This window comes from Choloepus didactylus, chromosome 3, assembly GCF_015220235.1.
Source record: "Choloepus didactylus isolate mChoDid1 chromosome 3, mChoDid1.pri, whole genome shotgun sequence".
Lineage (NCBI taxonomy): Eukaryota > Metazoa > Chordata > Mammalia > Pilosa > Megalonychidae > Choloepus > Choloepus didactylus.
In genome coordinates this window covers 138,682,466-138,694,479 of record NC_051309.1, presented here as the reverse complement: position 1 = coordinate 138,694,479, position 12,014 = coordinate 138,682,466, and the positions used below count along the sequence as shown (strand labels likewise).

The 12,014-nt window shown below is 34.5% G+C and overlaps 1 pseudogene; it reads left to right on the top strand.

The window, feature by feature from the left end:
• Positions 1-2,203: 2,203 nt before the first annotated feature.
• Positions 2,204-2,704, top strand: LOC119530454 (annotated as a pseudogene).
• The last annotated feature ends 9,310 nt before the right edge of the window (positions 2,705-12,014 follow it).

The following is a 12,014-nucleotide window of genomic DNA, read 5'->3' as shown; positions in this document are numbered from 1 at the left end:
GGTTTAAACAAGACCTCTCAGAGAAAGCTAAGACCTTAAAAGATGGGAAGGATCCAGTGTTGTTGGATCCAAAGGATTAAAGGTAGATGGGCCTAAGATCTATAATTCCCTAAGGAGAGAATTAATTGGGAAGAATTATATATACATTCATCAAAGGTTGGATAAGTTAAGAGAAGATGTAGAGAGACCATTTCCGAGGCTATTGAACTCATACAGGTGAGAGCTGAACTTGTCAAGGACTGGGATGATAGCAGTTGAGATGGAGAAAAGTTGATAATTGCAGGGAAAAAGTCTCTTAGAAGAGAGGAAGGGACACAGCCTACACTGAAGAAGAAGGAAAAAGCACTGCATAGTTTCAGACACAGGTTTTTGTTAGATATATGCTTTATTTATATAAGCAAGTTTAGCTACTCTATTACCTCTTACCTTATACCCCATGGCTAAAGGATAGAAACTTAGTCATGAAGACATGTTTCCATGCATTATCCCTTATCAAACACAGCTTGTCACAGATGCTGTTTACTTTTCTGAGATTTTTTTTTTTTTTGATCTCTGTTTTAAAAAGTTTCCTAGGCTGCTTAAAGCAAATACTTTGAAAAGGGTTAAGTTTAAACAATGGAAATTTATTTACTTACAGTTTGGAGCCTGAGAAAATACCTAAATCAAGACATCGTCAAGAAGATGCTTTCTTTATGAAGACGGGCTGCCAGTGATCCTTGGCTCCTCTACCACATGGCAAGGCACATGACAGTATCTGCTGGCCTCTTCTTTCTCTTCCATGTTTTTTGATTTCTGTTTCTTGCTTCTGTGGCTTTTTCTCTCTGTATTCATCCTGTTTTTAAAGGACTCCCAGATTAGGATTAAAACCCCTCCTGAACAAGGAGGGTCACACCTTAACTGAAGTAGCCTCATTGAAAGATCCTACTTAAAATGAGCCCCCACCCACAGGAATGGATTAACTTTAAGAACATGATTTTCTGGGATATGTACAGTTTCAAACAACCACAAGCTCAATTCTCATTCCTTTTCTTACACACACCTTCAAATAATTTTTAATTTTTAAAAATAACAGCAAAAACAGAAATCATTGCATATTTTTATATTTCTCTGTTTGTCATGGCTATCACTAAAAACTTTCATGAAAATTAATTATTAGCCAATGTATTGTGAGACTCTGAAAAACAATGAAGAAGCCCACTATTTGATCACAAATCTGGATCTCAAGTCATTACTGGAGGCAGATCTCCCAATCTCAGCAGTTTAGTCAACAAAGGAACTCAACAGAGAAACTCCATCAGAATCCCCTGAATAAGCTTTTAAAAACATTTATGTTCAGGCTCTGTCTACCTCTCCAGAGTTTAAGACTTGCATGTATATTTTAGGAGAAAAAAATATATCTAAGTTATTCTTTGTCTTCACCTCTGGTTAAAATCCACTAGAAATGGGCCAATTATAAAGAACCATGTGGCTTAGAAAAGACAGCTCAATAAAAAGGTGGGAGAATCCTAAAATTACAGCTTAGTCCAAGTCAGAAATAATTTCAACACCAGAAATGTTTTACATAATATGACAATAAATTAGTGTACAGGATTTCTGAGTAAAATAAATACTCAGAATATTTATTTATTACTTTAATACAAAAAAGGTAAATAGGCAGAGTCACCATCTTCCGTTACCTTAGCTTCTGAAATTCAAGATGGTTTCAGTTTTTATTCATCAACATGGACAATAACTAGATAATGGAAACACAATCTTGTCCCTTATGACTGCTTTGCATGTGAACCATAAATAAGAAATATTAAACAGACAACCCACAGTTTTAAGATTAGGCAAACCTAAAGATAGAGGTAACATATCAAAATGAATTTCCAAAAATAATCGAGCAGAAGAATACGTGAAAAACATAATGTCCTTTTCATTCAAAAGACTGTAGCTTTAATATGTTATCTTCTTTTACTTTTTATCAAGTCGAAACTGTAGCTGAAGATTTCAATCATTCATTACCTCTTAAATTTTCTCTTTTCTCATGGCATGCACCTTATCTTTAAAAAATTATGGGTGTTAGGAGCCCAGGAAGACAAGCTGTTGGTTTTGGTCCAGATCTTGCTGCACCCAGAGGTCCTTTCCTGGACCAGAGCTAAATCCCAATCCTGGAGACCCCCAACAAGTTAGAGCTTAAGCACACAGAGTAATGTTCTGAGTAATGCTGTGTTCTCTATCTTACAGGAATGAATTCAAGTATTCCCAAAGAATGATGACAACCTCTTCAGTAGAAGGTAAACAGAATTTGGTGATTATAGGTAGAAAGAACTGGTTCCCCATCCCTGAGAAGAACAGACCTTTAAATGACAGAATTAATTTAGTTCTCAGTAGAGAACTCAAGGAACCCCTACAGGGAGCACATTTTCTTGCCAAAAGTCTGGATGATGCCTTAAAACTTATTTAGCAACCAGAATTAGCAAATAAAGTAGATGGGGTTTGGATAGTGGGAGGCAGTTCTGTTTATAAGGAAGCCATGAATCAGTCAGGCCATCTTAGACTGTTCGTGACAAGGATCATGCAGGAATTTCAAAGTGACACATTTTTTCCCAGAAATTGATGCAGAGAAATATAAACTTCTACCAAAATACCCAGGTGTTCTTTCTGATGTACAGGATGAGAAAGACATTAAGTACAAATTGAAGTATATGAAAAGAATGATTAATATGAAGATGTTTTCTGACTTAATTCAAATCCTCCCCTATCAAAATTAAGTATTTTCATATTAGAACAAAGCTTTTTAACTTTTACTCTACAGATAATTGTTTCTAAGCATGGTGGTTTTACTCTCCATTAACCTTAACTAAACTTACCAGCTACCATCTGTGAACTATTTCTTGTTATAACTGCTTTAATGACTATCCCTCAAGGGTTAGGATTAGGTCCCCAATACCTGCCTAAGGTAGCATATCTATCAAGATGGCCCAAAGTTCGAGAGTCCCTGATATCATGAGTTGAAACCAGGACCTGTAAAGACAGGAGCAAGACAGGTTAGTCTAAAGGGCAGCGTTCTAGTTTGCTAATGCTGCCAGAATGGAAAACACCAGAAATGGATTGACTTTTATAAAGGGGATTTATTTGGTTACACAGTTACAGTCTTAAGGCCATAAAGTGCCCAAGGTAATGCATCAACAATCGGGTACCTTCACTGGAGGATGGCCAATGGTGTCCAGAAAACCTCTGTTAGCTGGGAAGGCATGTGGCTGGCACATCTGCTCCATGTTCTGGTTTCAAAATGGCTTTCTCATAGGACTTTCCTCTCTAGGTTTTAGTTCCTCAAAAATGTCACTCTCAGTTGCTCTTGGGGTGTTTGTCCTCTCTTAGCTTCTCCAGAGCAAGGGTCTGCTTTCAATAGCCATCTTCAAACTGTCTCTCATCTACAGCTACTCTCTCAGCTTCTGTGCATTCTTCAAAGTGTCACTTTTGGCTGTAGCTCCTCTTCAAAATGTCATTCTCAGCTGCACTGAGTTCCTTCTGTTTGTTAGCTCATTTATGTGGCTCCGGTGATTTAATTTAGACCCACCTTGAATGGGGGAGGGTAACACCTCCATGGAAATTATCCAATCAGAGTCATTACCCACAGTTGGGTGGGGCACATCTCCATGAAAACACTCAAAGAATTACAATCTAATCAACACTGATACCTCTCCCCACACAAGAGTATATCAAAGATAATGGAGTTTTGGGGGACATAATACATTCAAACCAGCACAGGCAGGAAGGGATTATAAACAGAAGAACTATAACTCATATTTTAAAGGAAAACTGGATCAGAATAGGGACTGCAAATTGTTCCGGTTATATCATCCTTCTGGGAAAAATTCTCTTCAATCAGATAGGAAATCAGTGAATCGAGAGCCCCACTATATTCAGTAGGGAAGGTAGAGGTAGGTCATAGACTAACTTTTTGAGGGTGAAAAGATGAGAAAAAGTCTGAGACCTTTAAAAATTCTGTTTCTCATCATCAGTGAGATTCAATGAGTTGTTACATGATAGAAAAAATAATAGGCTGCTCTTTACAGAAAAAGCTCAATCTAATAAAAAGCATAGTGGTTAAAACTAAACTCAAAGAGGTAAGGAATTGAGAATGGATATTGCTAGAAACCAAAATTAGTTTGTTAGAAAATGTTTCACAACATTAAAAAATAAAACGGAGTATTTTTTACCCAACTTGTTAGCAAAGATTTAGATTATGATATCCAAGAAAATAACATTTTCAGAATTTTCTGCATTATAAATTGGCACAGCCATATTAAGAGTGTAAACTACCAATATCAATTTATTAAGATTCAAAATTTTCACATCCTTGGAATCCAGAGATTGCATTTCTAGAAATTAATCCTGAACTAAAAAAAGGACCAAGAATATTTGTTGAAGACTTTTTTTAAAAATAACCACTTGGAAACAGCCAAATGTTGATCAATAAAGAATTATCTAACCAATATATTTGTAAAATGCAAATTTCTACAGAAGTTAAAATGATTGAGCTACTGTAAAAAGTGCCAGTGATTGCCAAGTGAAAGAAGCAAATTGTATATATTAGCCAAAATTTTTAATAAGTATTAATATGTGAAAAAAATTATCATAATCTGAGAAAGTAATTGATTTCTACCTTCTCATTTAAAATGGATTCTAATTTATATGATTCTTCTATATGATGTCCAAGTTTCCTAAACAATAGAAAAGAGGGAAAAGTCTGTAAGGAAAGAAGGTAGTACAATGTGAACAGAAAAGAAAAAAGGGCATATTCTAGATTCTGATAGAAATACATCCAGTCTTCTTACCCACTTATCTTGAAAGGCTGGTGCTTTGTTACTTTGCTAATGTCTCCAGACCAGACGTCTCAGGTACCATCATTAAACAACTACTATGAATTCTTTTAATAACTGATAAGTTTCTGTAACTGTCTCTGAGTTAATGTCAGCTGAGTTTTCTGGTGCACAATTAAAAATACCTACTGGCCCATCTAGCCTAATACTGCTACATTCTAGTCAGATTTCCGTCATGTAAAATTTCCTCTATACTACCTCCCTTTTGTTCTATGAACTTCAATCTTGCCGGGTTTCAGTTCTCTTGTCAATGGCCTGGGGATTGGGAACTGGATGTACAGGTGCAGTTGACATTCATTGAACTGGGCCTTGGAGTACTTAACAAAATAGACCTTGGCTTGAGGTCTGGGGAAGAGCCATCTGTAAATACCCATGCAGGCAATAGAAAATTAAAGGGAAAATACTATCCTCATGTCTCTCTTCTTAACACTGAATATGGAATTTTGGGGGGAGATCTCAAAACATCAAAATGAAATCTAGAAAAAAAAGATTAGATAAATGTGGAAAATTAGTAAACAGAAAAATTCATAATATATTCTGTGAAAATAATGTATAAGAGCAATGAGGGAAAGGATCAGGGTTGCTTTCTTACTTTATGAACCAAGAAATTTTTAGAAAACCCTGCTTCTCATTTACATTTAATTGATTAATAACATTAATAGTTCTGAGTTTAAATGCATGCAAGGATAACAAGTGAATTCACAATATGAAAGCTTTACCAAAACAGGTAAAACATAGATTTGACACTCAGAAAATCGAATCAGGATTAGGTAAAAGGCATGGAAAAGTGCTCCAAAAATTCAATTTATATGAATAAAAGAAACAATGAGGAAAAACAGACATTGTAGCCAAAGCACAGATTTCAGGTCTACAAATAATAATAATTTCCCAAAAGATAGGACATGGATCAAATGTCATTATTAAAGTGCTATAGAATAAGATATACCAAACCTGAAAATAAGACATGAGATAGAAGATACAGAAAAGTCAATCTTGGCAAGCAAAGAAAGTGAATGAAGACAAATGCCAATGTATGCCTTGGAAAAATTAATTTTACTACAAGAAATTAATTATATAAGAATGCTGGTGAAAAGCATGTTATTTATAAAAAGTTGTAAAATAATATCCTTAATAATAAATGGCAGAAAAGAGTGAAGCAGTATTTGTGTATAATTCTGTAATGCAGGGAAAGAAAGAGAATGATTAAATACCTTTCCATGAACGTGCACATTGGTAGGGAAATCACAGACACCTGTTAAGCGTTCATCACCCAGACCTCATCTACCCCGACCTCCTTTTTGGGGAAGTGACAGCACACACTCAGTGGCCATCCTTGGGCCTCCCACCGCCCCCAACTCCTTTGTAACTGTGCTGTTCCACAAACTTGGGGAGAACTTAAACCCAGAAACTAGGAACAGGTAGCCACAGATGCTTATCAGAAAAGGAATTTTCAGTGGCAGGAAACCCTCCCACCAAGGTGGCTATAAACAACACTCAAACAGGATAGATACATCTCTCTTCTCCAACTCATAGTAGGGTGTGCAGAGCTGCCATTAACTGACCCCAACTGGGAGCAGTTTTGCCACCCCAGGAGAATGGCCTTGATAGGACTTCCTCCCCTGCTCTTTTGGACTCTGTGCTGTGTCAGTGACAAGAACATTATTTGCCCTTTCTGGACTCTTTATTCTGTGCAAGTAATAAAGGGATCCTTTGCTGAAAGGTTCTGGTGTGCCTTGAACCCATATTCCCAAGACACATCATTGTAACAACTCAATCCGCACTCATACAGGAAAAAATACGTATGTATTTTCAGATCTATAACATTTAAAAAAGTATACCATTCAAGTAACAATTCTTCAATAATTGCTTAAAAATGAATTCAGAGCAACAAGAGTTAAAAATACAAGCTAGAAAATTATATTAGAAAAAGGATGCAATGACTGATGAATAAAGCCATTATCCCCTATGAAGAGAGTGGATGACTGATGAATCTAAATAAGTATAACTAAGAAGATAACAGAATATATTATATGAACAAATAAAAATACTTTTAAAGACTAAAGATGCAAAAACTATAAAAGAGAGACAAAAAATTGTGGAGACCAAAGAGCTAAATATTCACCTTAAATTAAATGTAGTATAAAACAGTTTTTTAAAAAATTGCATTAACATCATTAGATACATTTTAACAAATATTTGTGGAAAATCTCTAACATAAATGTAGACTATCCATCTTATAACTTATAGTAGGCAGAATGTTTGAAAGTTTTATTTTATATATGCAAAATGAAAAATATATTTTAAAAAACTGAAAGCATAGAATGTTACAAAACCTAGATCAATTAAGATAAAATAGAGGGGATAGGCTGAAGATTAACCTGTCAAGTTTAGTAAATTTGACAATGAGGGATTAACTATATTTTAAGATAGAATCAGATAGTATTAAAATAGAATCCAATTATCTACTAATTACAAGAAGCAAAAAATTAAATTATTTTGAATAGTAAACTGCAAATGAAAAATCTATATGTAAAATAAACTCAAATAAAAGAAAAGTTGAGACTCCATATTAATTTCAAAACAATTTACTGTGAAAAAGCTTTAAAAAGAAAAAAAAAACATTTGATTATGACATTAAAATTTAAAGTGAATGTTATTATTAAAACGTTTTTTTTTTTTAAAAAAACATAGCAACAGTAAATAATATTGTTAAAGGAAATGAACAGGAAATTATATAAATAGAATTTTAACTACAATGTCTTAAACATTATCATCAATATACCAGGCTGAGAAGTCAAAAAATTAGTAAGCAAATTGATGATTTGAGCTCAGATAGAATTAAGTGCATCATATTGTACACTTTGGAGATGTAGCATATGCTTTCTATTGATGTATTATTCTCATATTTACAAATTGATTATCTTTACCAATAAGGACAATGACAATAAATGCAACAAAGCAAAAATTGTTAGGATTATATTTTCTGATGAAAATTAATTAAGCTGTTTAAATATCCATAACTATTGGATCAAAAATAACTAATTTTTCATTTGCAAGGTATGTAGAATACAACTGAAATCTACAGAATGTGGATTTTGCAGAAACAGATAGGATCTCTTCCACTCCCCTGCCCCACCCCCACTGAGAATGTTTTTCCTTCATTAAGCAGAACTACTTTTGTTATTTCCTGTTTTGGTCCCCTTATAATAATATTCCCATGTATAAACTGTCAGCTCCCTGTATCATGAGTTTTTACATGTTTGATGGAAAAGCCAAAATAGATATTTATGCATATGTGTGGTTTATTAAACATATACAGAAAAGAAGTGGGATAGAATTGACATTTGAGAGATATGCACTAATGTAAATATAAGAATTAATGTGTGTAAAATAATATATAATGAATAAAATCACAAGGCCAAAGCCAAATGGAAAGAAAAAAATTATTTTGCAAGTGAAACTGAGTAAATGATTAGCAATTTGGAAGCAAACTAACCCATATCTATGTTGAACTTACCAGCTACAGGAGAGAATTTGAATATCATAATAAAACCCTTTTTTCAGATTTAATTTAATTTAATAATATTTCTGAAAACTGCCAATTCACAATATCATTCTGATGGGGCAGGTAAATTGACATCAGTAATACAATATCTGTGTCATAATTAAATGCAATGGCAAGTGAAATATTATTCTTGGGAAAAATACACTGTTAACCTTTTCAAAAGTATGAGAGATTAATAAAGTAAATGCAGAAAGATTTTTTTTTTGACATTGGAAAAAATTCAGAAATGAGCACACACTTTAAATTAGGAAGGTAAGATTAAATGAAGTATTTATAGCCTATTTATATGAAAGGTAATAAATATATGGTGTTTCAAGTAAAATGTATATTATTTAAAAATCACATATAGGCTCAATTTTGGAAGTGTGACTTATGGTAGAAATATAAGAATTTGAATTTTTAAAGACAGGTATTTTAGAATATAAAATTCTAGTTTTTTATATTTCTTATCTCTTGTATAAAAAATAAATCATTGTTGTCTATGTTGGAAAATAGAACACACAGTGAGGAAAATATCAATAGTATATGTTTTACAGTTTGTTAATCACTTGGCCAGTTTATGATAAAAATGACTTTTTATTTGTACAGTATTTTTATAATTGGACTAAAAAAAGTAGTTGATGAATTGTTTTTATTGCTGGAGCCATGGGAAAGCAGCATAAATTTCATTGAAACTCCTTGCTTTAATTAAGAAGTGTTGTATATTACAAACCTAAAAAATTATTTATTATTTTCATTTTTTTTAGAAATGTTTCGATTATTTATTGTGGGTCAAAGTAGAGCAACATTCTAAAGACAGCATTCTAAAGACAGAGCTCCTGAAATTCATAGTTTTATAGTGGAATTATTTTTTAGTTATACCTAGAAATTCTATGTTCTGCAGTTGTTATAATAACACCCATGTCCCCTTCCTTCCTTCCTTCCCTCCCTCCCTCCCTCCCTCCTTCCTTCCGTCCTTCTCTTTTTCTTTCCCTCTCCCTCCCTAATTATCTCTCTCCCCTCTCTCTGTCTCTCTTTCTCTCCCTCTCTCTCTTTTAATTTTGGGTTTTCTGAAATGTTGAGCTCAATTCTCATTTCTTGTTGGAAGTTCCTAGTAAACAACTGCATGTTTCATCTAACCCTGAGGTTTTTGCAGCATATATAGCGTAATGCACAATTTGGATAATGCTGAGATTCTGAACGATTCCTTTTTGTTAACTGCATTAGTTTTTCTATCATTCAGTAAAGTGCATGAGAATTCAATTGCATGAGAGTGACAGACGTTAAAGAAATACATTTTTTACAAATCCAGCTTCTTGTTAATTAGGCTCCTATTTGTCTCAAAATAACCCTCAGTGTCCCTCATTTCTTATCACCATTGTTGTTCAGGCCCACTTATCCAGAGGCGTGGTATTGCTCAGAATCCTGAAGGAAAAGTGAAGGTCTTAGTCACCCTTAAGGTTTTGTTTATTTTTTATCCATTATTGTTTGCATGGCTAACCTTAATGGACATTAATTTTTCCTGCCTTCCCTTTTCCTTGGTTACTTTTCTTCAACAGAATGATGTAGCAGGGTGATTCAGGTGGCAAATAGATATTCAATTTTACTATTATTGAAATATCTCTGCATGAACAACTGTGACATTTATGGTTTCCTGATGATGATTAAGAGAGTGTATTCATGGCAGATTTCTTTTTTAATATACTTGCTCTGACAATACTGGACTTCCGCTTGGAAGTGAAAACCACCATGCAAAGTGTTGATCTTGGTTTAATTGCATCTTTTGTATTCCAAAGTGCTTTATTAATACTGCATTTATTTTCTAATGATACCTGTTTCATTATTTTACAGTTTTGCAAGTTTTCAAGGATCTGTGGAGTTTAGAATCAGACTCAGGATTTTACTTCATACAGAAATTAGTAAGTGCTTAATTGAAGGAAATTATTTTAAAGATTAGTGGAAAGGAAGACAGTATTTTCATTTTCATTTGTAGCATAGGAAATTTTGAGCTGTAGAGAAAAATATCATGAGACCCTCCCCTAGGTGAGGCCTTAGCCACTGCTGCCAGTCCAAACCTGGGTTCTATTCAGGGCCTAGCTTGGTGAGACTCCAGCTTGTGGATGTCTAAGCATTGAATCAAGTGTTTCAAGTTCTTTGACATTAGACCCAGAATCCACCCTCCTCTAAGACTGAACCCACTATTTATCTAATCCCTGTTTTCATCTATGTGCTAGTTTGGAAATGTTATGCTCTTTTAATCCATTTTTGTGGATGCAGAACTATTGCAGGTGGGACGTATTGAATAGGTTGTTTCAATTGGGATGGGTCCAGCCCATTCAAGGTGGGCCTTAATTCCTTACTGGGGTCCTTTATGAGAGGATGAAAGGCAGCAACACACAGAAAGAGGACACACAGAGGAGAAACATCCAGAGAAGCAAGAAGGACCCCCAGGGACTGAAAAAGAGAGCCACTTAAACCAGAACCCACGAGAAAAAGATCAGAAGACATCACCATGTGCCTTCTTGTGTGATAGAGGAACCCCAGATACCAGCAGCCTTTTTTCAGAGAAGGTATCCTCTTGTTGATGCCTTAATTTGGACATTTTCATGGCCTTAGAATTGTAACTTGTAACTTAATAAATCCCCATTGTTAAAAGCCAACCCATTTCTGGTACATTGCATTATGGCAACTTTAGCAAACTGAAACAATCAATCGTCTAAAATGTAAGCCCTTGGCCACTGACATTTTGTTACATCAATAGCCCGTAATGGCTCTGTCCTTTACACCTGGAATTGGTCTATGGCAATGCTGTCAAGTAGAGATATAATGTGAACCACACAGTGTAATTTTGAATTTTCTATTAATCACATTAGTAAATGTAAAAATAGAAAGGCAAAATTAATGTTAATAATATTTTGTTTAATGCAACTTATCCCATTATCATTTTAATATGTAATCAATAAAGAATAATTTATGAAATATTGTGCATTCTTTTTTTTTATATCAAGTCCTGAAAATCTGCCTGTATGTTATATTTACAGCACATCTCAATTCAGAATATCCACATTTCAAATTTTCATTTGCCATACGTGGCTAATGGCTACCATATCAGATAGTGCAGCTCATTAGGAACTTGGCATCTATTTCCAATAGTTTCTTGATATCTTTTCTGTATTTCAGACACTGCAGGGCTAAAATTACATTTCTTGGACTCCTTTGCATCCAGGCTTCTTCTTGTGATGCACATTCTATCAATGAGTTGTCCTTGCATGTGACTTTAAACATGGAAATGAGCCTGAGGCCATCTTCTGCTGCAGAAACTGCCAAGCAAGAGTGGACATAAGTAAGTGTTGTGACCAAGTTCTATGCTCCATATATGGTCATCTCTCCATGGAGCGAGGCAGTGATGGTAGTGGCTTGAAGGGAACAGCATTTGCACCTCTTGATCTTTGCTTCTGCTTGCCTCAGGTATCACGCAATACTCTCCCAAAGTCCGGTTTGTCTTTTGCCCTATTCTTTCTTCTTTGAATAATGACTTTATTTCAAGAGAGAGCCCAGGAATTATCTCTTTCAGTAAACATTCCCTCACCTCACTTACTCTC